General features: G+C 33.2%; 1 protein-coding gene and 1 pseudogene across 4 annotated transcripts in view; one reads left to right on the forward strand and one right to left on the reverse strand.

Moving 5' to 3' along the window:
• The window catches only part of ARID2 (AT-rich interaction domain 2), a 157,895-nt gene that overhangs the window by 49,668 nt on the left and 80,711 nt on the right, over positions 1–27,516 (forward strand). The gene's annotated exons all lie outside the window — the stretch shown is intronic.
• On the reverse strand, positions 6,445–6,513 carry LOC114224133 (U4 spliceosomal RNA; annotated as a pseudogene).

Here is a 27,516-nt window from a genome sequence, read left to right on the forward strand (position 1 = left end):
GTACTGTTTAAGAACTTATAATTGTAGAAAAGAGTCATCTTTGTATACCTTTGATTCCTGATCCACATTGTATTCACATTAATGTAATTATAATATCATTGCTATAATACTTCTGCCAATCTTAGTTTTAAAAATTTTCAAGCTGCCTGAAGTTCCCTTTTTTTCTCTTTAGATTGGAAATTTTTTAAATGAATAGATGTAATATAAGCTTGGCTTTTAGTATGTATTACCCTGATTAGGCTTCAGAATAATCATAGAATAGAATAGAATAGGTATAGATTATTATCCCCTTTTACCTGTGTACCCAAGGTCACATCACTTTAAGGGATTAAAAAGCTAGAATTTGAAATAAGGTTTAACTTACTCCAAAGTTTTCTATTCTTGTTTCTCTACCCTGCCTATTAGAATTTATTTCTATACACCTTGCTTTTCTGATCTGAGCAAGCATTTATAAACTTGAAACTTTAGGGGCACCTGGGTGGCTCAATCGTTAAGCATCTACTTTCGGCTCAGGTCATGATCCCAGGGTCCTGAGATCGAGCCCCACATTGGGCTCCCTGCTCGGCAGGAAGCCTGCTTCTCCCTCTCCCGCTGCCCTTGCTTGTGTTCCTTCTCTCACTATCTCTCCCTGTCAAATAAATAAATAAAATCTTTAAAAAAAAAACAAAAAACCTTGAAACTTTAGAGAGAATATGTGGCTTGATTTTTAACATTTTTTTCTTCCCTAAGTGATTGATTGATTGATTGGAGTATAGTTGACACATGTTACTTTAATTTCAATTGTACAACTTAGTGATTTGCATTTGCAAGTTTTTATGCATAGCACACTATGTTCACCACAAGTGTGGCTACCATCTGTCCCATTACACCTCTGTTATGATATCGACTGTATTCCTTATGCTGAGCTTATAATTCCTATGACTTAAACTTTCCATAACTGGAGGCCTGTATCTCTCCTCTTCACCCATTTTACCCAACCTGTCACCTCCTTCCCCTCTGGCAACTATCAGTTTGTTCTCTGTATGTATAGTTCTGATTCTGCTTTTTCTTTGTTTATTCTTTTTTTTTTTAAAGATTCCATTTATGAGTGGAGTCATACTGTATTTGTCTTTCTGACTTATTTCACTTAATACCGTCTAGGTCCATCCATGCTGTCTCAAATGGCATGGTCTCATCCTTTTTTATGGGTGAATAATATTCCATACCACATCTTTATTCATCTATTGATGAACACTTGGGTTGCTTCCATGTCTTGGCTATTGTAAATAATGCTGCAGTAAACATAGGGATGCTGTATATCTTTTCAAATTACTGTTTTCATTTTCCCTGGGTAAATACCCAATAGTGGAATTATTGGATCATATTAGTATTTCTTTTTTTAAGTTTTCGAGGAGCCTCCAGACTGTTTTTTCCATAGTGGCTACACTAACATTCCTGGATATTTCATTACATTTCTATCAACAGTGCACAAGGGTTCCCTTTTCTCTTCATCTTTGCTAACACTTGTTTCTTGTCTTCTTGATTTTAGCCATTCTGACAGGTGTAAGGTGTATCTCATTGTGGTTTTATTTTGCATTTCTCTGATGGTTACTGATGTTAGACACCTTTTCATGGTCTATTGTCATCTATATGTCTTCTTTGGAAGAATGTCTATTCGGGTTCTCTGCCCATTTTCTTTTTATCAGATTGTTTTTTTGGTTTTGAGTTGTTGTATAAGTTCTTTATATATTTTGGATATTAACCTCTTGTCAGATATATCATTTGCAAATATCTTCTCCCATTAAGTTGTCTTTTTGTTTCCTTTGCTGTGCAAAAGCTTCTATTTTGATGCAGTCCCAATATTTTATTTTTGCTTTTGCCTTAGGAGACATACCTAGAAAAATGTTGTTATGGTTGATGTCAGAGAAATTACCGCCTGTGTTCTCTTCTGGGATTTTTATGGTTTTAGTTCTCATGTTTAGGCCTTTAATCCATTTTGAGTTTATTTTTGTGTACAGTATTAGAAAGTAGTCCAGTTTCATTCTTTTACATGTAGCTGTCCAGTTTTCCCAGCATCATTTTTTGAAAAGATTGTCTTTTCCCCCACTGTGTATTCTTGCTTCCTTTGTCATCGATTAATTGACATATAAATGTGGGTTTATTTCTGGGGCTTCTATTGTGTCCCATTGATCTGTGTGTTTTTTTTTATGCTAGTACCATACTCTTGTTTACTATAGCTTTGTAGTGTACCTTGAAATCCAGAATTATGATACCTCCAATTTTAGTTCTTTCTTAGGACTGCTTTGGCTATTCGGGGTCTTCTGTAGTTCCATAAAGATTTTAGTATTATTTGTTCTAGTTTTGTAAAAAATGCTGTGGGTATTTTTGTAGGGATCGCATTGACTCTGTAGATTGCTTTGGGTAATACAGACGTTTTGACAGTAGTAATTCTTGAGCATGAGCTCAAAATCCATGAGCATGGAATATCTTTCCATTTGTGTCATCTTTAATTTACTTCATCAGTCTTTTATAGTTTTCAGAGTACAGGTCTTTCACCTCTTTGGTTAAATTTATTCCTAGGTATTTTTTCTTTTTGGTGCAGTTGTAAATGGTGTTTTTGTAATTTCTCTTTCTACAACTTTGTTGTTAGTTTATAGAAACACTACCAATTTCTGGGTATTAATTTTGTAACCTGCCATTTCCTGAATTCATTTATCAGTTCTAGTAGTTTCTGGTAGAATCTTTAAGGTTTTTTATCTATAGTATCATGTCTTCTGCAAATAGTGACAGTTTAACTCTTGCTAATATGGATGCCTCTTATTTCTTTTTCTTACCTGATTGCTATGGCTAGGACTGCCAGTACTGTGTTGAATAAAAGTGGCAAGAGTGGACATCTTTGTCTTATTCTTGACCTTAGAGGAAAAGCTCTCAATTTTTTTTACCATTGAGGATGATGTTAGCTCTGGGTTTTTTGTATGTGGCCTTTATTATGTTGAGGTATGTTTCCTTAATCCCATTTTGTTGCTAGTTTTTATCATGAATGAATGTTAAATTTTGTCAAATGCTTTTTCTGCATCTATTGAGATGATTATAATGATTTTTATACTTTCTTTTGTTGATGTAGTATATGACATTGATTGAATTGTGAATATTGAACCACAGCTGCATCCTGGGAATAAATATCACCTTATTGTGGTAAATAATCTTTTTACTGTTCTAAGACATTACTTTATTAGATACCATTGAGAACATTAACATAATATTACCAGCTACTACCTATTATTTGCCTAGCACCATGTGTTTAGCTCAGTATGCAGTCTCCTTTACGACAATACTGTTAGGTAGCTACTATCTGTTTTACATATAAAGAAACTGAGGATGAGACAAATTAAATTATATATGTCATTTCATATATCTAATAAGTGGCCATTGGTATTGAAATCTAGGTTTGATTTCTTCATAACCCATACTTATATTTAAGCATTGTATTCTTACTGCCCCCAAATGTCTGTATTTTAATAGAGGAATTTATGGAATCTTTCAGGAGATAAGCTATATAAAAATTTCTGAGTTTTTTTCTCTCTGCATTGTCTTTCTGGGTAATATAAGCCTTCCAAATAATTGGTAATGATTACTTCTATAGACACACACATACACAAATAAGTGCCAGGGAAATGAACTAGAGTTTGATTAGGAAATTAACTATCATTGATTAAGAAAAAGGATTATAGTCCTTAGGAGTTGAACAATAATTAGAACATTCTTATATATATTTTTTATGTAAAAATTTTTCTCTTCTTAAGAGCTATAAAATGGAGCACCAAGTCCCCTTATACTATATTTTAATGCTTGAGTTTATTCAGTTTTATAAGTCAATAAAGCTATTTTATGATCAGCCATTTGAGGTTAAATATGTTTGGCTTTGTTTAAACTTTTCTTAAAGCTAATATTTGCTCGCTTGGTTATTAATGCATAAGAATGTGAACAGTGTATCATTATGGTTCCTTTTGGAAGAAAAGTCTCATCAGCCTCAGAGACATTTGTTTTTTAAATATTTTATTTATTTATTTATTTACGAGAGAGTGAGTGGGGGGAGGAGCAGAGAGAGAGGGACAAACAGACTCCATGCTGAGTGCAGAGACTGATGTAGGGCTCAATCTCAGGACCCTGAGATCATGACCTGAGGTGAAGTCAAGAATTGGTGCTTAACTGACTGAGCCACCCAGGCACCCCATTTATTTAATTTATTTATTTGTGAGAGAGAGAGAGAGACAAGCTTCAGAGACATTTTATATTCCTTAGAAAATCAACAATAGTTTCCATAATAGTTCCTTGACGTTTGTAGAAAGAGGAAAGAATAACTTTGGAGTTATTGTACAAAACCTATATTTATTGTTTAGAATGGTATCATTAATAGCACTCCTGAGAATCAGGCATTGACTACAGATAAATCTCTAATGGAGGTATTAATGCCTAGAATTTTCTTTCCAGTAATACCTGGAAAGAAGACAATACTGAATCATGCCATGCATCGCATCTTACTGAAATTTCCCTGTTACAATACTGCTATTGGCCAAATATCAGAATTCATGCTTTTACGTAATTCTTTTCTCCTCTCCTCGTCTTCTTCTGTGTTATCAGGAACAATCAACTAACTTTAGTACTTCTTTAAAAAGTTTCAAGAAAATACATATAGAGGAAACACATTAATTTTTTTATTAGAAACTTCTCTTTATTCTTTTTCTTTAGAGTATGAGTGCTTACAATACTCACATACTGAAAGGTTTCAAGGAAATTTCTTTTCTTTTGTATTCTCCAAACTGAAGGTTTCCCAGCATCTGATGGTTAAGTCATGATAGAGTTTGGATGGAGAGTCATCTATCTTGAAGTAGTTCCCCCCCCCTTTTTTTTAAGATTTTATTTATTTATTTGACAGAGAGAGAGATAGCAACAGCAGGAACACAAGCAGGGGGAGTGGGAGAGGGAGAAGCAGGCCTCCCACTGAGCAGGGAGCCCAATGTGGGACTCGATCCCAGAACCCTGGGATCATGACCTAAGCCAAAGGCAGACGCTTAACGACTGAGCCACCCAGGTGCCCTGAAGTAGTTCCCTTTTTAAAAAGGACTATGTGGGATGCCTGGGTGGCTCAGTCGGTTGGGCGTCTGCCTTCGTCTCAGGTCATGATCCCAGGGTCCTGGGATCGAGTCCTGCATTGCTTCTCTGTCTGCCTGTCGCTCCCCCTGCTTGTGCTCTCTCTTTCTCTGATAAATAAATAAATAAAATCTTAAAAAAATTAAAAAAGTTAAAAATAAATAACAAAGGACTATGATTAAAGGAATTTTCCATTTTACAAACTCAAGAGTAACACCCATCAAAAATGTAACTCCTATGTTCATTTGCTCTCAATCAATTCTACTGGTCCTATATTCAAACAAGCCTGATAACCTGTTATTCATTTATTCAAAAAACAGTTATTAAATGCCTACCACAAAGTTCACAATAGTGGATAAGTTTATGGGTTTAGTAGATAACCTGGATTCAAATCCTGGCTCTACAACTCACTATTTTAAGTTTCACTTTCCTCATGTGTAAAATATTAGTTGACAACATGACCGTTTTATAATCCAAGTTGAACACCATTGTTCCCTCCTCAGATTGACCCCCTGGGAGTGGTGGTGTAAGGTTAATTTTTTGTTTGCCCAGTGGAAGACTGGTGCATTTTAGATCATATTTAAGTTAGGACATGGGATTTCAGGCTATAGCCCTTGCAGTGGGCCAATAATTATTTTTTGTTCTAATATAATTGCACTGTTGTCAAAGTTTGTGGTCTGTGTGATCCTAATTTTTTATTTATGTTAAGACTTTAGGGCTTAGTATGTGGTCAGGTTTTATAAATATTCCCCACGTGCTTGAGAAGAATGTATATTCTCTAATATTCGATTAAGCTTGCTAATGGTTTTACTCCTCTAGATCTTTATTTTTTTTTTGTCTGTCTGAGCTATCAAAAATAAATGTGTTGAAATCTCACTAGCTGCAGTGGTAGATTTGTAATTTTCTCTGTGTTTGTATATTTGTAAATTCTGACAACTTTTGCTTTATATATTTTGAGGTTATTTTATTAGTGTGTATCAGTTTTAGGATTATCATATCTTTCTAGTAAGTTGAACTTCTTATCATTATATAGTGACCCTCCTTAAACCAAGTAATATTGTTTGCTTTAAACCTATTAGTCTCTTCTGATATAGCAACTCCCAGTTTATACAGTTAGAATATAACTGGTATAACCTTTGAACCTTTGTCTATACCTAAGAATTTGGTATCATAAATAATATCTATTTTGATTTTTAATTCAGTTTTATTATCTGGCTGTAAACTCTTGAATTCATTAATAATCATTTTTATTATTTGTGATTACTGGTATATTTGGAATTTTTTAACTACCTTTAAATTGTTTATTTTTCCTGCTTTTTCAATTAGCAATAATCGCGCCTCGGATAAACCTCATTGGCTACGATACTGCCACTGCGCAAAGCTTTTCCTGCTTTTTCTATATGACTTAAAAAATTATGTTTTATTTGTTTTTTATTCCATTTATAAACAGCTGGCTAGAAATTGTACAGTATTTCTGTTATTTATAGATGCTTCTCTGGAAATGTTACCATATGTATTAGCAGAGTCTTAAGTTATAACTTCCTTGGCTCTTGAACAATAAAAGGACCTTAACATACTTTCACTCTGATTATCCCTGTTCAGATCTTTGATTCTGGCTTCACTTTTTTTTGGATCTTAATGCTGTTATTCTTGGACAGGTCTACTCTTTTTAAAAGAAGGTATTTTCATTATTTTATATGAACAGTGGGGATTTGGGGGGAGTATTTAATTATATGAGCAAACATTTGTCAATAAACATTTCACAAACAGTACACAAAGCATGAGTATACAACTCAATATATAGTATTTAAAGTCTATATAATATTTCAAGTATAATCATCACCTAGAGGTCCTTGTTTATTTTATATTTGAGCATTTGAATGTTTTTCTATTTGCTTGCTGGTTTACCAGTTTATTCACCATGATTTGGCCTTCTAAGACATTTCTTCTAGCATTGTTTTCCTTCTTGAGGTATATCCATTAGCATTTCCTTTAGCGTAGGTCTTTTGGTGATAAACTTTTTGTCTGTCTGAAAATCCTTTTTTTAATCCATGTTGAAAGGTAGTTTTGCTGAGGGCATGTCTTTCTATGACTGATAATTTTCTAATACAACTTTGGTGATACCATTTCACTTTCTCCTGCCTGTAGTTACTGGTGATGAGTCTATTTCAATCTAATGCCATTCCCTTGTCAGTGATCTGCATTTTCTCTTTTTCTTTGGGTTTATGGAGTTTTATTACAATGTACTTGGTGTGCATTTGTTTTTATTTATTTTGCTGGGTGTGTGTTTTCTTCTTGTATCTTTTGGGTCTTTCATCAGCTCTAGAAAATTTGTAGCCATTATCTTTCCAAATCTCTTTTTACTGTATTATTTATCTTATCCTTTGAGAATTCTGATGGCATGTTTTAGACACGATTATTATAGTTTCTTGTTGCTTGCTCAATTTTTTGACACCACATTTTATTTCTTTAAATTTTCTCTACATGTTTATTTTATATTTTATGTCTGATGAATTGGTTATTGTTTATGCTGTGTAGCACTCATGGTGGTTTATTTTCATGTGTGTTTGGTTATCTTTGATTATGACCTCATCATCATTATTTTACTATTCAGAAAACCCAGGTGCCTAAACTGAATCATTTTCTTAGAATAAGATTTGTGCTGGGTTACTACAGACCCGGCACTAACTTTAGCTGTCTTTTAAAGTTCCTTGCATAATATTGGGACTTCTTAAGACATCTTTAACTTACCTCAGCATTAAAAATCATGGTATATCAGCCTTAGACATTTCAAAATATTAAATCTGTCACCCAAGGTATGATACTTGAACAATGTATAAAACCATAGAAATGATTTTACAGTTAGGAATATTATGAAATTTAAATGATTTGTAACCATTTCAAAATATTATGTATTTTCCCTTGACAGCTAGATTACGTTTAAGTGTAGAAAAGTGAAGTCTTTATTCATTGCCATTTTATTACAACAACACTAACGTGATGTATGCTGAGTGGTCACGACTGATCAGATTTACTCTTTTCACTGTTTTCTTCAACAGTGATTTGAGCTCAAGAAGCATATTGTTCAATCACTGTAGAAAAAGTTTGGCAGTTCCTTTTGACAGTTAAACATAGAATTATCCTAGGACCCAGCAATCCCTCTCCTAGGTTGGGAAAAGAATTGAAAACAAAGTATTCAAACAATTTGCTCATGAATATTCATAGCAGCACTATTTGGAAGTGGGAAGGCAGAAGATGGGAAAAACCCAATGTCTATCAACTGACTAATAGATAAACAAAATGTAACCATATAATGGAATATTATTTGACCATAAAAAAGGAATGTATTGATAACATGGATGAACCTTGAAAACATTATGCTAAGTAAAAGAAGCTAGAGGGCGCCTGGGTGGCTCAGTCGTTAAGCGTCTGCCTTCGGCTCACGTCATGATCCCAGGGTCCTGGGATCGAGTCCCACATTGGGCTCCCTGCTCAGTGGGAAGCCTGCTCCTCCCTCTCCCACTGCCCCTGCTTGTGTTCCTGCTCTCGCTGTGTCTGTCAAATAAATAAATAAAATCTTTAAAAAAATAAAAATAAAAGAAGCTAGAAAAGGTTACCCATTATGTGATTCTGTTTAAATGAAGTATGGAGAATGGGCAAATCCATAGGGATAGAAAACCTATTAGTGGTTGCCTGGGGCAGGGGTAAGACAGAAATACGAGTGACTTATTTAACTGGTACGGGGTTTCTTTTTGGGGTGATGAAAATATTTTGGAACTAGATACAGGTGAATGCACTGCATTAAGAATGTTCTAAATACCCCTGAATTGTATACATAAAAATGTTCACATTTATGTTATGTGAATTTTACCTTATTAATAATTTTTAAAGACATATTGTTAGTTTCTAATTGATCCTATGAAAGAAAGCAGATTTTGGAATTGAATTCATGTGAAGCCTCCTTGATACACTTGAACATAGTATTATGTTAAAACTGTTTTCAGCTTACTAAATAAAGAAATTTTATTCTGTAGCTTGGGTTTTCAGTAACAAATAGAATTGAAATTTGTGCATTTCTCTTTCATATACAGTTCTCTGTGTATGCTAAATTGATTCATACTTTGTGCATCAATAGTTTTGTTAAACTCTAATATATCTACAGATATGCATATGGGGTAGTAGTGGCTTTTCCAAATCCTATGTCACTGATATTATATGCCACTATATAGTGTCATTTGATAAGATTTTTGCCCATAGTTTCTTCTGGTTTTTCTCTATATCACAATATTTGTTAAGAGGCAAATATTATGTGCTTAGTTTAAAAACTTCTTGGCAGTTCAGTAAATTATGCTTGTTTCTCCGGTGAGGAGTATAACTTCAAAGGTTGCCTCTTTAATCTTGGTTTCTCCTCGGTTTTTTAGACAAAGTCTGCCAATTTCCATCTGGAAAGGATTGGGGGTGGAGAGTTGTGCTGGTGAAATTAGTTTACAAAGAGGTCACTGTTTGATTTGAAAATGACTAAGGCTTCAGCGGCTTTATTTCACTATTTGTTAAAGTGTCGCTACGGACCACACAGTGGGCTCTAGGGACATATGGATAGTCAGTTAAATATGATCTAATGTTTAAAAATTATTGTACCTTATGTTTTACATTTTTTCTTTTCTGATGTGTGTGAAATCATCATACTTAAAGATTTATTTATCTCAACAGTATTCATATTTTCTATCATTAAAGTCATTCCCTAATGACATTCATTATCTTAATCTCTGTGGTGGGGTTTGGTACTGTTTTCATCAACATTTTTATACTTCAGTGTAGGATTTTTCAGATGACCATTTAATTTTATAATACGGGGTAATGAAATGCAACAGATACAATGAAAAAGGTACAAATTTAACCAAAAATAATAAATTTAAACACTGAATATAGTCAAGATGAACCAAATGTTGTCACTGTAACATGTGTTCAACATTTAAGAACATGGAGTGTAATAGGATTTCTGTGGAAATAATAATTTTACATTTCAAATTTATGATATATATGTACAAAATTGCCATCCCTGTCAAACTGCTAAGAGCTAGTGGATCACTTGATAAATTCCAGGGACTGACAGTGATCCATTCCAGTGCCTTAGTTCATTGTTCCTACTTGAATCATTTACATACCATTTTGACAATATCTCTCATATTCCATATTTTGCAGTTAGGTTTAGAATTGGATTCAAACAACAGAGACCCTCTCCCTCAAACAACAGTGACTTAACCAATATAGAAGTCTATTTTGCCATCACCTACAAGTCTGAAAGTAGGTGCAAAAGGGCTGTATGGTAGCTCTGTTAAACGAAGTACTCAGGGATCCAAGCTGTTTTTATCTCATTACTCTTCCATGCATAGCCTACATTGCCAAGGTCACCTTACAAACCTAGATAGCGTCTTTAGTTTCAGTTATCATCTGTATTCTAGCCAGCAGGAAGGAGAAAGGAATGAAAAAAAGGTTGGCTGAGAGGGTGAATGCCTGCTGTGTTTAAGGAAGGTTCCTGGAAGCTGCCATAGGTAACTTTATTTAGATCTTAAATTGTCCAGAATTTAGGCACATGGCCACACCTAGAATGAGGAGACTTTGAAAGTATATTCTTTATTCTGATGGCATGTGACCAGTGAAAATTGGAGGATTTTGTTATTGTGGAAGATTTAGTGTCTGCTTTATTCTGTCACCTCTACTCTTACTTCCTTAATATTTTTCTTTAAGTTAGATCCCTTATTACTTAAGTAACTGTATTAAAAGTGTAAATAATACATTGTCACATTAAATAGTAACACCTACCAGGAAAACAAGAGCACTTTAAAAATCAGTAGAGTAAAAAGGCAACAATGAGCCCATTCCCTAGGTATTTACTCTTTGTTAAAAAGGAGATTAGAACTGGAGAGGTGGCAAAGAAATGCTAACATCAAATTGAGAATATTTTATCAAATGACCAGCAGGGTCATTTGTACTAGCCACATTTACTAGCCAGTTAATCACTAGCTGGGTGATCTTAAGAAAGAAAAAAGAATGATGCCTGTAACTGGTTGTAGAAGAACATTGTTATTGTGTTTCTATAGCTAATATTTTGTTGCTTTATCATTTTGTATCTTGATTTTAAAAGCATAAAGATAACAATAATAGACAATCAAAGCTCAAAATATACTAGAAAATGTGAACTATTGTAATAATATCAAATAATCACTGATTTAATTAGAAATGGATCATTATTACCTAGTCAGCCTCAAATAAAGTATAAAACAAAAGAAATACAATACTTTGTTTCTAATTGTGTATTTATTCTCAGGCAGCGGATTATACTGTCTGAAGATATTCTGTCTATAGAAGTATTTATGGCTTTCTATATAGGACTTATATTCAATGTAATATAAAAATAACAGAATTTCTCAGTAGTTTTATCTTTTGGTTGTGGATAGGTTAAATTTAGATACCCCAGGGTTGGTATAGTATCTCATTTGGGGAGAACTAAAATGCTGTAGGGGAGTTTGGAATGAATCTAAAAGAATCCAAGTTTGTATAATAGACCATATGAGGAAAAACTAGAGAAATGGAGATTTTTTAAATCTAGAAAATAAATTTAAAACCTGATTTCTGTACTCAGCAGACATTTATTGAATACCTACTGTGTGTTCAGAATGTTACTGCTCTTCCCCATTGTTACTACAGAGTATCAATAGGATATAAACTTTGGTGGAAATAATACAGAGAGGAGAAATCACTGACTGGAAGAATTAAATATAGCTGAGTTAACATTATACACTACCATGTGCCAACCACCATACTTGTTGTGAAGCAATGAATAAGACAGACATTGCAAAAGAGGTTATCAGTTAATGTTTTGATTTTTGGGTGATTTATTCTCTGGATGTTGAATTTTGAATTTGTATTTATTTTCTTAGAGCACAGTGAAAATATAATTCCATTACCTTTGTTTTCTGTTGCTTCTAGTGGGTACTTGAATGTATTTCTTATCTTGCTCCTTCAAGTATAATCTGTCTTATTTGTCTTCTGACTGCCTTTAATAATTCCTTTTGTCTTTGGTTTTCAGTACTCTTACATGTGATAAGCAAGTACAGGTTTTTTAAAATACTGTCTGTATTTGAATAGTCCCAATATATGAAGCTCAGTTGACTGTGTTTTTACTCACTTTTGTTTTGATTGGTTCTTTTGTCTGTTGTCTCCTGATTTTTCTTGTTGTCTGTTGATTGTATACTGGATTGTACTTGAAAACCAATTATAGACATAATTTGAGACCTGAAATTATATTGTTTTTCTCCAGAATTTTTTGGTAGTTGCTTATGACAGGAATTAGAAATCTAGGATCTTGGTCCAATAAGTCTTTACTGCTTTCTCATTCACTGATGCTATTGGGCAACAAAAAAAATGAATATTCATATTTTTCAGCTTTTCTGGTTCTCCGTAGGAGCATGGGTCTTAAATGGCCTGTGTTAACCATTTCTGGAAGTAAAAATACCCATTTCAGATCTTGCATTTCTTAAAAAAACAAAAAGTCGCACCCTCAAGTGTTTTGACAACAGTTAAATAACATTTTCTGATTAAATAATAATCTGTAATTTCCAGTTTAATATATCCTTTCATTATCTTATTTGAAAGAAGTCTAATGTATAAAATAGTAATAGTAAAAAGTTGCATATGGGGGCACCTGGGTGGCTCAGTTGGTTAAGCATCTGCCTTCAGCTCAAGTCATGATCCCAGAGTCCTGGGATTGAGCCCCACATCGGGCTCCCTGATCAGTAGGGGAGTCTGCTTCTCCCTTTCCCTCAGCCCTTCCCCGCTCCACTCATGTTCTCTCTCACTTGCTCTGATCTCCCTCTCTCAAATTTTTTAAAAATTTTGCATATGTTCATTTTAGTGGTTTCTTTTATCAAACACTACTCTAATTTTGAGAAATTGTGAATTGATTTACTATTATGACTGTATGACAATGTGTACTCAGTTTTTCAACAGAATACAATCTTTCTAATGATTTAACAGTTCTCCAGTAAATTTTTTTCATAGTTCATAACTACTTACAAGGATATATTTGGATTTAGTTATTTTTTCCCTACTTTGAGGCAAAATAATCAGTAATTGATACTATTTTTCTATATATTCAAAATGTTTTTAAAAGATTAAAGTACATACTCACTTGAGTAACAAACAGGTTTAGAATAGCATATGGTAAATACGTTTGTCCTTCAAACTCAAGAATTATACATATAAAAATCTAATCATTTTGAAGTCAAAGACACAATTCTTTGCCACTGTAAAAAGCGGTCAATTTATAAATGAGTTTTATTTGAGAACTTTACTTGTAATCAATTGCTTGGAAATAAGTGTGAAGCTTCTGATAGAAATGTCATAATAATTCCTTGGCTGGCCTCCAGTGCTTACTTATTAACTAGTTGTGGCAAAATTTCAGCTTCAAATAATGTTCTTCCTAATGGAAAAAGTATTTTAAGTTCTTCCTGCAGTTGCTAGCATACACATCTCTTCCTCCCTTCATTTTTTATGGGGTGTTTTATTTCCTCCCTTCCTTCCTCCCTCCCTCCCCCTCCCCTCCCCTTTCCACCTTCCCCTCCCCTTTCCACCTTCCCCTCCCCCTTCCTCCCCTCCCCCTCCCCCTTCCCTCCGTCCTTCTTTCCCTCCCTCCCTTCCTACCATGGTTTGCTTTGCCTTGCTTTGCTTTGCTTTTTTTTGGATGGATTGGAAAGATACTTCTAGGAAGCATCATCTTGTTAAACTTTGCATAAAAGAATGTATAGTCATTTTCTAGATGGTATGATTCAGTTATGCTAAGATTTTTATTTCCACTGGAGGCAGGGCCTCTGGACTCTTGAGTCCCCATTTCTTTTGTTAAGAAAGGATATTCATGAGTCAAATATTCATTGGGAATTTCCCAATTTATTGGAAATTCTTAATGTTTATTTTTATAGTGGAATTAGATAGGTGTTTCTCAGTGGAAACACTATTGGTATTTGGGATGTTACAAATCTTTGTGCCTTGTAGTACGTATAGCATTCCTGGCTCCTGCCTCATAATTACCAGTAATGCTTACATAGTCATAATGACAAAATGGTCCCACACTTTTCCAGACTGTCTCTGGCATGGTATCACCCTGAATTGAGAATTACTGAATTAGATCAGCCACTTTCTCACAGTAGCTTTTTCCTGCCTCACAGAATTTTAATTCTTAGATATAGAAAGGTTAATATGGATATGTTTATTGCTTTTCAGCACTACATGCCTATTCACCTTTGTTGCTATTTGTTCTATTCATTATATAATAATATATGTCATTAATCAACTTAAAATGTTCTATTGTTAAGCCAGTAATTCTCAGATTGCTTAATAGAGCTGCTGACTGTTCTGCAAAAGTATCTTAAGCCACAAAGGAGATGGTATTGGGATAGGAGAGGTGGGCAGAATTCTCAAGCAGGTGTAATTTTCCTTTTACTTGTTTACAAGCTGTGCTTTCAGACAAGAACTGTTTCTGTCAGAAGTTATATCATTTTTTCCTCACTCTTAACAGGTATAGATGATTTTAAAAATGAAACATGGCTTATGACAAAAATGTCCAAAGGTTTTTTGACATATAATTTCTAGACTAGTAGGTAGTATGTAGAGTATTAATTGTTCAGAGGAAAGTTAAATTATCTAATAGGTCATATGAACTAAAACAATGAATTTGAAGAGAATTGTTTCCATTATACATAGGTCAGTCAGTCCTTCCTAAACCTACTTATTCATATTTGTTTCCATTGTAAACTTAATAATTTTATTAGTTTATTAATTCAGTAAGGTTTCCATTGTAAACTTTATTAAAACCATGGTGTCTATTGGAATACCCAAGTCATGTAGACTAAGTTTTACATTATAGTATCTTCTTTGTGGATTGTACTTTTGTTGCGCAAAGTGCAACAAAAAATTACCATCTATTTTTTCCCCTAAAAAAGAAATGGAAACTATTTCCTAAATTCAAAACAGTTACTCTTGGTGATTTCTACATTGTGATTAAAGGAATTCATGTTAGGTGCTTAGATTCTGGAGGGATTCCTAATATGTGAGGCTTTTTGTTTTTTTGTTAAGAAATAAATGTAATAGGGGCACCTGGGTGACTCAGTCTGTTAAGTGTCTGCCTTTGGCTCTGGTCATGATCCTGGGGTCCTGGGATTAAGCCCCGAGTCAGGCTCCCTGCTCAGCGGGGAGTCGTCTTCTTCCTCTCCCTCCCCTCTGCTTGTGCTCTCTCTCAAATAAATAAAATCTTAAAAAAAAGAAATAGTGTAATAAAATGTATACTATTTAGACAGTGGAATAATTGCTGTCAGTTAATTATAGATCGGAAAGGGGGAAAAGCATCTAAAGATTTACAGATTTTGTGAGAGTGTGTAGACCAAGAAAATGAAGTAAGCTTTCAAAAGTAAATGAAGTAAGCTTTTTCCTAGGAAGATTAATTTCTAGAGCTATTTGGCTGATCATATATCCTATGATTAATCTAGTGACTTACTTTGTCTCTCACAGACACACATACACACACGCGCACACACACACACAAGGATACTTTTATGGGTCCACTAGTACTAGTATGCTTTTATTTTTGGGGTTATTAATTATTTTTAAAAAATTATTGGGAAATATGAAGAAAACATCTTACATAAATGACCTGGCATACAACTCTTTGCTCTATGTCTATGTTTTATGCATTTCCTAATAAAGTTTGGAATAATAGGCTTACAGAGGCACAGTTGAATGTGTAAGTTGCTGAAATAAGACTAATGAGAATACAGATAGCTCAGCATACAAATAGTAAACTTGGATTCAGTGATTAAAAAACCTAGTTTTTAAGTCAAGTCTCAGATCGCCAGGACCAGCTGCAGCACCAGGGAGAGCTCCAGGTATCTTTGTTCTGATGGTGCTATCCTAATGGTTGGGTACATTTTTCCTGTGTACCTTAATTGGTTAAACATGCAAGGTTCCCCTAAGGATAATAGATTTTTCTTTTTCATTTGGTCAGTTTTCACTGTCTTAGGTCAGTAAACAAAGTGCAGTTATTCAGTAATGAGATTAATTTAAATATTATATGGCAGAACTGATTCTGAAAATGAATTCCATAATACTCTGCCTACTTAGATAGTATTTTGGTCTTGAATAATTTAACATGATAATATTTACCACCTCTTCTCTCAGTTTCCAGGGGACTTTTCACCACAAGTCCCAATCTTTTTCCCATTTCAGTCTAAAACTTAGTTTCTTAGAATATTCTACTTCTATCCTTTTTTCCTGGGAATATTTATATTCTACTGGGTTTTAAAACCTGGAAGAGTTCTTAGATTATTTTAAGAACATAAGTAAATATTATCTTCTGTAATGATTTAGGAATAAGTCCAGATATTTATAAAGGTACATGTATTTTAGTTTAGGGATATATTACATCTTGTGCATCATTCATGTACCAGTATCAAAGTTCCATCTAGAACCTTATCCTGTAAAGGATAATTTCTACCCACTATATAGCTACCTCAAGTCTGTTCTCAGGCAGTCACTGCTTTCTAGCTAACTACAACACTGCATTGCAGTCTCTAGATGACCCGTTTCTTTTGTAATAGATTCTCTGATATCCTCAACTTTTTCTTAGAGCACTCTGTTCTGCTTTCTTCTTCCTTGGTCTTCCTTTTCTTCCCTTCTACTCCTTTACCCCCCTCCCATCTTTCATGCTTCCTAAGTCATCTTCTCTCTTCTCTTCCCTTTTCCCTTCTCATCCATTTCCTCTTTGTTTTCCTCGACTTTTTTTCCCTTCTTCCATTCATATCCTTTCTGTTCCTCTTTCTGTCCAATCCACTTCCTGTCTCCCCAGATCTTCTTCCTTCCAGTTAAAACTAAAACCTCTCTTTCTCAGATAACACTGCTACTCCTTGGGTACCATCTAAAGAAATGGCCACATTGTCTTTTTCTAAAAAAGCTATTTTAGTAATTTATTACTTAGCTTAAATTCTGCAATTTGCACTGCTTCCTTCTATACTCTTTTTAGATATCCTTCTATATATTAAGAAAATGAAAACTGGCATGTATGATTTGTTTTAAACTACTTTTCCTGCCACTTCAAAATGATCTATATCTTGTTTTCTCCTCACTCTAGACCTGGAAGGGGAATAGCTTCTATACCTGTACTCTCTTTTTTCCATCATAAAATAAAAGCAAAACATACTTTAGATAATTTAGTAAGTATAAATAAATCACAGTTTTTAAATAAAAATTTTTACTTCTAACACTAATTACTCTCAACATTTTGTATATGCTTTAAGACTTTTCTTTGTGTATATTTATGAACTGTATATTTTAAATAAATAAAATTGTCCACTGCATTTTCTAATTTTTTATTAGAGCATCTCAAATAGTCTTATGTTAAGTATTCTTCTGCAACACAATTTTTATGGACTGTATGGAATTCTCATGCCTAAAACTTAGCGTGCCAGTGCCCAATTGGATAGATTGTCTTTCATCCTTATAAATGGTGATGGACAGCTTTGAATATATCTTTGAATACATTTTTGAATAATATGTTTAGTTAAGGTAATTTGCTAGAGGAAAGATTTCTGAGATAAATGGTACTCATATGTTTAATGCTTTTAATGAATATTGCTGAATTCCCCTCCAGAAAGTACCAGTGTGTATTTCTACTGTGTGTATGAGTTTTTGCTTACCCAAAACTTTGCCAAAATTGGGTGTTATAATTTTTAAACTTTTATATTTCAATTTGCATTTCTCATGTCAAATATTTCTTTTTTAAAAAATCGTTTGCTCATTTTTAAAAATTATAATATTGGTACTATTCATAATGACTTGAAATATTTTAAGATCTAAACCTGCGTGTGTGTATGTACATATATGCATGTGTGAGGAATATTTTTCCAGATTATTGTCTGTCATTTATCATTGTGTTACTTTTTGCCTTATTAGAAGTTTTCAAATTTTCATGAGATAAACATTACTCTTAATTTGTGGGTGCTTCCTCATGCTGGGCAGTGCCTTCCCCACTCTAATATTACAAATATATTAACTTATGTTTTCTTTTGTGTTTTCTTTAATTTTTAAATTTACATTTAAATCTCTAACTCCTCTGGAAATTAATTTGGTCTGTGTAATATGAGGCAAAATTTTTAATTGTTTTCCAATAATGAATTGGTTGTCTCAGAATTAATTATTGAATATGCTATATGTTTCCCACAGTTATTTGAAATGCTACCTCTTTATATCGGACAATGCTTATCTCCTATTACATTAATTTATCTCTTCATCCCATTTTTAATATTATACCTTTTAATAGATTTGTTATTTGTAATTGGCCTTTTCACTGAAGAAGTAATCAAGAGCACTGTTTTAAAAAAAGAAAATTCAAATCACATAAAGGGTTAGAAAGTTTCTACTATGAAGGTAACCACTATTATAGTCCTTTTATTTTATTTCAGAATACTTCGTTCATATGCAAGTATATAGCTGATATCCTTTTTATTACATAGTGTATAACTTATTTTCACAGCTACATAGTAGCCCATTTTAAGAATTTAAAACAATAGTTTCCTGTTGTTTCAAAATGTAGGTTCTTTTCCAGTCTTTTGTTGTCACAAACTGTAGTAGTAGTGTACATCCTTATTCTGTTCTCTGCCAGCATGCAATTTCTAGAATCTAGAGTAGGATAAATTTCTAGAATTGGAATTATTGGGTTGTAAACTGTAATTACTTGCAAACAATATAAATTAGCCCTGCCGAATTTCTGAAGAAAAGGAATTTGTAGGAAGTCAGGAAGAGCAAATCTCTCAACTCCTACTGCTACTACTTTAAATAACCCATTTTTTGTTATCCCCTAAAAATTCAGAGTTGAATTTGGACAAAACTGATTTGTATGTCCATGTTGTAGGTGACACAAAGTAGAGAGAAACCTTTTTTTCACCTTTTTAGCAAGTTCAGTGAGGTCATATTCTGCTTATCACTTTGGGGAGTTCCCCGTTAGTAGGGTTCTTAAATGCTGGGTATCAGCAAGCAAACATTTCCTGTAGTCCTCATTTTTGTCTGCCTAATATCTAAATATAGTCCCTTTTCTCACACATACAATTGATTCAAACAATAAAAACCTAATAAATTGGAATGATTTCTCTTGTGTCTGTAAATGTATTTATTATCCACTCTCCAAGGAGAGACAACCCAATGTTTCATAAGTTATTCCTTCTAGCCGTAAGCTCAGGATCTCTTGGTGATGTTCTGTAGACATCTGTTCTTCAGACTATGATTATATTCCTAAAAATGATAAGTTGGGGGCATACTGCCCAATATATAACCTAAGTATAGTTAGAAATGCTCAAAAAGTAAATTTTTAATATGATAATAGTGAAAAAATATTTTTAATTTTTATTTATTAACATATAAAAAGCTTTGGTGTTTTAAAAGCATATTTATTAATTTTATTGTTTATTTGTCTCCCCCCATGAGAATGTTAGTCTCATTTGGATGAAGACATTTGTTTGCTTTGTTTACTTAGTATATTCCAAGCATCTGGAGCAGTGCCTAGCATGTAGTAAATGCTTAATAAATATTTGCTTAATGAATGAATACTATTTTAATGAGAGCAGTAAACCCCAATTTTTTTTAATGTCAGTTTAATAGTTTGTCATATATTGATTCAAAAGTCTGTTTCTATATTCAGTTTATTTTGATACTTTTCCATAGTGGAAGAAGTATACATGGATGAAAATAGAACAAATGCATCATTGTGTACATTTAATAAAGCAATAAATTATGATCCTCCTTTTTAAAAAATTCCATCTGTCAGTTATGCATTATTTTTCTGTTGAAACTTATTTAACATTTTTCCATCTTGCCTGAAATCAGCTTTTCGTCAAATTCTGGGACACTGTCACAGTTTTACACATTTTATATAAGGATTCAAATCAATTTCTGGGCAAGTAAGGATAATGATACATAAGGATATATCCAACTCTGTCCATAAATCTTCCAAAATCAGTAAAGATCAAGAAGAACACCTAAAACTGTACAAAATCCATACCCTCAACAAAGCTAGAAGACTGAATGCTACAAACTTCAAGTTTCCTGTAAGTGGAAAAATAAATACCAGATCTCAGCAGAGATATTTTTCTCCCCTGACACAAGCATTTGTGGAGAAAAAAGGCAGTTCTGAAAAACTGTGGAGGGAACTAGTATTGCTCTAAAATCACCCTCAGAAAGAGAAACCACACCTTAAGTAATAGAGTCCTAGTAGATCAGAGCACTGACTGTAGGTCTTTGGGCTTAAATAATGTACATGATTTGAGGTGACAGTCTTTGAAAAGTATTTTTTCTGGGGGAAAAGAAAGTTAAAGAAAGAGGAAAGCACCCTTTGGATATTGGATAGTGAAGGAAAAAAGAAGCAAAAAGGAGGAATATAAGGTCCTGCAAGATAAAATAGAAACCCCTTTCTCCAAAATGGAGGATGCACAGATACCTTCCTTTCAACATCACCACTAGGAAAAAAAATCATCCATCAAAGAAACCATACTTTGGTATACTAACAAAAGAGAGGTTCTTGAAATAGGAATCTTGTGAACCACTTCAAAGTCATAATAGGTGAAAGTCTCATAAATCTATGGAAAGCCAGCACTGTAAGAAAACCTAAGAATCGAAATATCTCCGTAGATGAACACCCTTGTGTCCAAGAAAGAAAACAACCACACAGTGGAAGAAAACTGTAACACAGCTCTCCAGACTGGCTGAAATACCCTTGAACAAACATTTACAGATATGAAAAACCAACTAGAACCATAAATTTAAAAACAATGGGACAGAAAAGAAATTATCCCCTGCCCCAAATCCGTAATATCACAAAGAAACCTAGGAAGAAATGGGAGGAGAGTTGGTTGAACCCAAGAAAGATAAGGAAGAAAAAAAAATCATCTTAGAAATGAATTCTAAATTCCAAGATGCCCAAAAAAGAATGAACTCAACTGGGAATTTAATAAAGGGTATCGAAAGTGAGAAACATAATCATGAAAAGGAAAATGAATTAAAGAAGTAAAACAGGTAAAAAAGAAAGCGGTTGTAATGGAAATGAGACAAAAAGAGATTCAACACATATGTATAATTGAATTAGAAAAACTAAACAGTGGGAACAAATAATATTTAAAACTGTAATGTAAAAAAAAAATTTCCAGAAATAGAAGACTCTATGGTCCTTTCAATGTTGAAAGGACCATAGAGTACCTGGGAAACTTGATAGTACATAGTCAGTTTTGAGTCATATTTTGTAAAAGTGTTAGACTTGAAAGATAAACAAACTTTGAGAACCTCCAGGTAAACAAACAAAACAACCAATAGGGCAAGAGAATTAAACTGGCATGCACTTCTTAATAGAAACATACAAAGCAGAGTAGCAACGGAGCAGTGTTTTCAAGAAACTACAGGGAAACAGGTGAACCAAAAATTTTACGTGAAGCCAAGTTGCTCTTACATGGGAAAGGTGTGTACAGCACTCAGGGTTGTTATCATTTCCTTATTTTTGACTGGGGCTCTTAGAGCATTTAATAGCATGGCTTTGATGAAACAGTGGAGGGCTCCCAACAGCATGTAGCACACTGCCATCCCAACAGACTGGGTTGAGCTGCTAAAAATGACAGGGCTTCATTAAGAAATCTTAATGAAAAAAAAAAATAGAAGGAACGAAGAAAAAAATAAATAAATCTTGGTTATTAAATTGATTTTACATATTTTTTATCTTCTAGGAGTTTGTCGCAGAACTTTAAAACCAACCATTTCCTTCCAAATATGTTTTCTTTTTAATAGTTATTAAGACATTCATAATTAGCACAGTACATTTGATTGCAGACAAATTTATGGGAATTTTAGCCTATAAATCTCTAGAATTCTGTAAAATTTAACATTAGTTGAGGTAGCTCTTCAATTATATTTAGAAGTGTTGTGAGTATGTAATGTATTTTTAGTTTAGGTAATCTCCCAAAATATAAGAAGTCCTAGTTACTTATCAGTGAGTTTGAATTGATAAAATGTTGAAAATGTTAAATGTTTGATTTTATATGACAAGTTTATTAAATGTATTTTTGTGGAAACAACAACAAAAAAAGCCAAGCTGTTTTTTAAACATCAAGAATAGAAAAATATTTTAAACATGTATGACTCAACAGGATACTACACACATGAATCTTTCTTGAGGAATCCACTAGAGGATGGGCTTTATCCAACTAAGAGTTGAGTAGGAAAACATTTGCAGAAGAATCCATGGTTATTATTAAGTATATTATAATTATAGATCTAAGACTGAAACATAGGTGACAACAAAGGTGAAAGAATAATATGTAAATCCTATGTATTCTTACAAAGGAGAAATAATGCAACTCTAAAGGAGGAGGTAAGGAGGAAAGTAGGAAAAGCTTATTGATTGTTGTAAAAGCAATAGTTGGGAATGAGAAGATACCATTGAAAGTTGATATATTGGTGATAATAAGAAAATGACATTAAAGCATGTAAATATGTAAGTACAAAGGTAACCAATGGAACAAAAACAAAGACCTTCCTAAATGCCAACAGCAGTTTAAAAACAAAAGAACAAAGAAAACACATACATAAATTACCTTTATTCACGGCTTCAGCTATAACCCACAAATTTAGTTTTCTTTTTTTTATAAATTTAATTTTCATACTGAAAATACATTCATAGATAGTTAATAAAAATGGGTAAATAATAAATGTTTAAAATTAATAAAATCAAGAATGCGGAAGAATAAACCTAAAATGGAATACAAACAGAAGCAAATGAACCTGTGTTTCAAATGATACTGATCTAAGGTCAAAAGGAACTGTAAAAATTATTTTGAATTCTGGGTTTGTTCGCTATAGGATTGAGGAAATGTGCAATTTTATTGGGAAAAACATTAGATTTCTCACTATCAGAGAAGAAAGTTAAAAATATGAAAGGGGAGAACTCTTGTGTTGAATTGGCAGTAGAGGTATAAGTATGATCTCATCCTTTTATAGAGATACAAAAATGGATTTATATACATACTAATAAATACACTGAAAGGGCCTGGAAGAAAGATACCTCTGTAAGCAGTGAGCATACCTAGTGTCCAGATACTGGTTTCTAAATACCATTCCCCATTAAAAAGAAGCAGTGTTCTTTGGAGAAAAGGGTGATGCTAGTATAGAAGCAGGGAAAATACAAAAGAAGCCTGTTATGTTTTATGCTATAAAGCAAGAAATTGCTCAAAAAATGATAGGGACACATCAAAAGATAGAGGAGCTGACTTGAAAGGGCTCCCACTGGCCAAAGCTGGGATACTTTGAGCATTAGAATAAATAATGATAGGAATATAATGTTTATGAAATAATCCATGATGTTATAAATAAATGAATAAATGAGAGGATGGAAAGAGTTCACTTATAGTAGAATGAATGCCAACTAATAAATGTGGAAGGCATAATGGAGTTAAAAATCACCATTACAGTAATAATCTGATTCAGGCAAGAATCCTCAATGGATGCCAGAACTAGTGGGTGAAAGTTTGATAAGGAACAGATTATTTACATAGCTTCAGAGTGTTCTCCCTTAAGTTACTTATTAATTTCCGAAAGGAAAAGACTAACTGCCTAGTGATTTAACCTAGTAATTCCAAGTTTACAAAGTAATTGAAGTTAACAACACCATCAATGGGACATGATATACCTCCTTATAATATGCACTAGGATACATATTTATTTCTGTGGTATTCCTGCCAAAGATGCATTCTCTGTATCTAATTTAATTATAAAGAAACCTCAAACAAACCTAAATTGATGGACTTTCTACAAAGTAACTGCCCTGTACTCTTGAAAAAAGTCAAGCTTGTTAAAAATAAGGAGCAATAACTTAATTTTAAATGGTTCAGGAAAAACTTGGGGGGAGGGTTGCAGTGCTGTGGGTGTGTGCATGTGTGGACAGAGGGAGGAAGAGAGATTGAGAAATGCTAATATGATAAAGCAAATAAACAGCATATAAACAATTGGTATATCTGGATTGAGGACATAAGAGTTCTGTAGTATTTTTATGACTGTCAAGTATGGAATTATATCAATATAAAAGTTGTCTTGAAGGGTTCAAAGCCCACAGAGTTTGGTGGAGGTTTTTTTAATAGTTTTGGAAAATTCTTTTTCCTACTGCAGTGTAGATACGGAAGTTTTAATGTATGACACATGCACAATATTTTCAACAAGATCATATCATGGAAGGAAAATAGTTTTTAAAAACATCCTTTTGGAGCACCTGGGTGGCTCAGTCGGTTAAGCATCCAACTCTTGGTGTCGGCTCAGGTCATGATCTGGAGGTTGTGGGATCAAGCCCTGCGGCAGGCTCTCTGCTCAGCCAGGCGTCTGCTTGAGATTCTCCACCTCTGCCTTTCTCCCCACATGGGAGCACATGCTCTCTCTCTCTCCCTCTCAAATAAGTAAAATCTTTTTAAAAAAAAAATAATAAAAAGCATCCTTTTTAAGAAAATGCTCTCCATAGTATGAGTTTCTTTTTTAAAGTAATTACTCTCTATTCATTGTTAAAATTTTTCTTTTACTTTAAAGGGTTGATTAGGTGTCTTTGTTTTGTTTTGTTTCTAAATTATCTGTTAGGTAAGATAACTGCTCATCACCTAATGCTCTCATGAGAAAAGTCAGCAAATTTGGGACTTTTTAAAAAGTGAAGTGTATAACTCTCAAAATTGGCAGCACTTTTAAGTACTCTTCACTAAGATATCCGTTTAACCTCTCTGGTACAAAATATTTTTCCTAATCATATCTCATGAAATATGTTTGAAGACTTTTCTGTATTTCAAAGACCTTGTTTTTATATAATTGACCCCATTGAAATCATCCTGAAGCATATTTGGCACTTCTGACTTCAGCTTCTTTGCTGCATTATCCTGCCTATAAATGATGCAATAAATGCTTTTTACAGGTCTTATAATCTTCCCTTTTTCCCTTCCCTTTGCCTGCTTTCTCTTTCATCTTCCTCAGTCCCCCCCCCCCCACCTACTTCTACTTTCCCTTCCCAGTTAAAGCAGCTGCTTCTTCATTTTGGCTTTAAGTAGAATTAACATGTTTTCCTGAAATTCTTTTTTTTCTAAAATCATTTGCTTTTGAGAATATATCCTCTCTGGTACAGTTTTCCTTTAATGACTCACCAAAAAGTAGTTCTTTGTGAATTTCATTTTTGAAAGAGAATCTAGGAAATACTTATAAGCTCAGATATGTTAGAAACATCTGTACTTGAATTCAGCTATATAGAAAACCTCCCACGCAATATAATTTGCTCTAATCCTTGTTTTTTCAACTCCTCAGTAGTGTTTTCTTACCATTTCCCAACAGTATTTCTTTTGTTGACATATTTTCCATGTATTAATTTAGCCATTTTTATCATGAGAAAATGAAGATATGTTTCCCCAGTGATAGGGATTTTGGCCATTGAAAGGCGCTTGTAAATATTTATCAGTACACTTGCTTGAAATAATATTTATTTTTAAATTTTAAAAAGTTTTAAGTTTCAATGACTTGAAAAATATTACTGAGAACAATGTAGAGGCTTGTCTTCAAATTCTGGAGTTTTAAACATCTTGGAAATCGTCAGTAACATAAAAAGTGTAACATTAACCTAGGACAAGGTTCATCATCAGTGTTAATCCACATTAAGGTAATGTTTTGATAATTTAGAAATTTTTTGGCCTACTTTTATATCTGATCAAATTGCCATTGTTTTTACTTGATAGTATTGTTGACAATACAGTGAGCTCGTATTGGAAGTATCAGCTTTGCTTTTTTCTTGTTTTATTTTGCTGCATTATTCAAACTGTGGCTTCTTTGAAGAAATCTATTTAATCTTATCTTTTTTGTGAGAGATAGTTTAATTAAAATTAGATAATACTATCTTTAAATCCCCTAAACCTGGATATACATAAACATTATTAACACCTAATGATTAAGGTTCCACTGGTCAAAGACTAATGAATGAATGAGGATTCCACTCTTAGCTCCTCCACATTGGCTAACATCAGATGAGTAACATAAGGACTGTTAATGGAGCGAGGGAGGGAGGAGGTAGTGTGGATCCATAAATTAAATAAATATCTTTCCCTATTGGAAAATTTTGTTTATGTGCCCCATTCTGAAGGGTACTCTTCTACAGAAGCAGGTACCCTAGGTCAAGATGAGGTATAATATTCTGAGAAAGCCTGTATTGATAAAGGAGGTAGATTGGAAATTCTTTGTTGTGTATGGTATAACCAAAGGGGCCATATGAGAATCCAAAAGCAGCAGTATTCTGGAATTCATTAATTAATTTTTTTTCAATGAAGCATGGATGCTTCATTTTATTAAATAACCTTTGGCATCCTTTGTTTAGATACCATTTTTTCTTGATCTGTGAGTTTAGTGTTATAAAATTTTTATTACTGGATTTCTGTAACAATCTTATTTTGAGTGTGTGTTTAATGTATATTAATAGATGGCTTTTTCCACTATTTATATATGTAGTCTTTTTTTACCTGTAGTTTTTATAAAGTTTGTCAGATTTTGCTAGATTACAGTTTTCAGGGAGCTTCTAATCTTTTTCTATAATTGGAAACACTTTATATAGCAATGGAAATACTTGTTTTATTTGAAAGTTTGAAATAACACTTTTTTTCCTGATGTTTAAAAATTTTTTTAAATTGTGAAATACACAAAAAAGCTTAATATATGCAGGTTTATCTACACCAAAACAACAACAACAACAACAAAACTACTAATAACTTTGAAGCTGCTTGTGTTTCTTTCTTAATTGCATTTCTCTTTTGAAGGATAAACCCTAACTTATTTTCTAAGTGATAATTGTTATATGGCTTTTCTTTGTGGTTTTAGCACTCGTCTATTGCTAAATCATATACTTGAAGTTTTTTCCTTGTTTATGACTTTTATATAAGTGGAATCATAATGTAACCTTTGGAAATGATTTTTTTTTAACAATTGGTTATTGATGGCCATTTGAATCAATCCATGTTGGTTTACTAATTTTCACTGCTTTATAATATTTCATTGCATGAATGTGCCACAGTGTTTTTATTTATACTGTCATTAATGAATATTTGGATTGTTTCCAGTTTTTATTGGGCTATATGCCTAAGAATGTAATTGGCTGCATTACAGGGTGATCTTTCTTTTCTCCTTTTCTCTGCATATTATATACATTAAAACTTTTATTTCCCTATAGTGGTTTGGAAAGTAATTAGTCTGATTTTAATTATGCTGTTAAACACTTGGAAAAAATTAGAAACACAACTAATAACA

This window comes from Eumetopias jubatus, unplaced genomic scaffold (genome assembly GCF_037043125.1).
Source record: "Eumetopias jubatus isolate StellerSeaLion01/CBP00866 unplaced genomic scaffold, mEumJub1_p1.0 scaffold_8, whole genome shotgun sequence".
Taxonomy (NCBI): domain Eukaryota; kingdom Metazoa; phylum Chordata; class Mammalia; order Carnivora; family Otariidae; genus Eumetopias; species Eumetopias jubatus.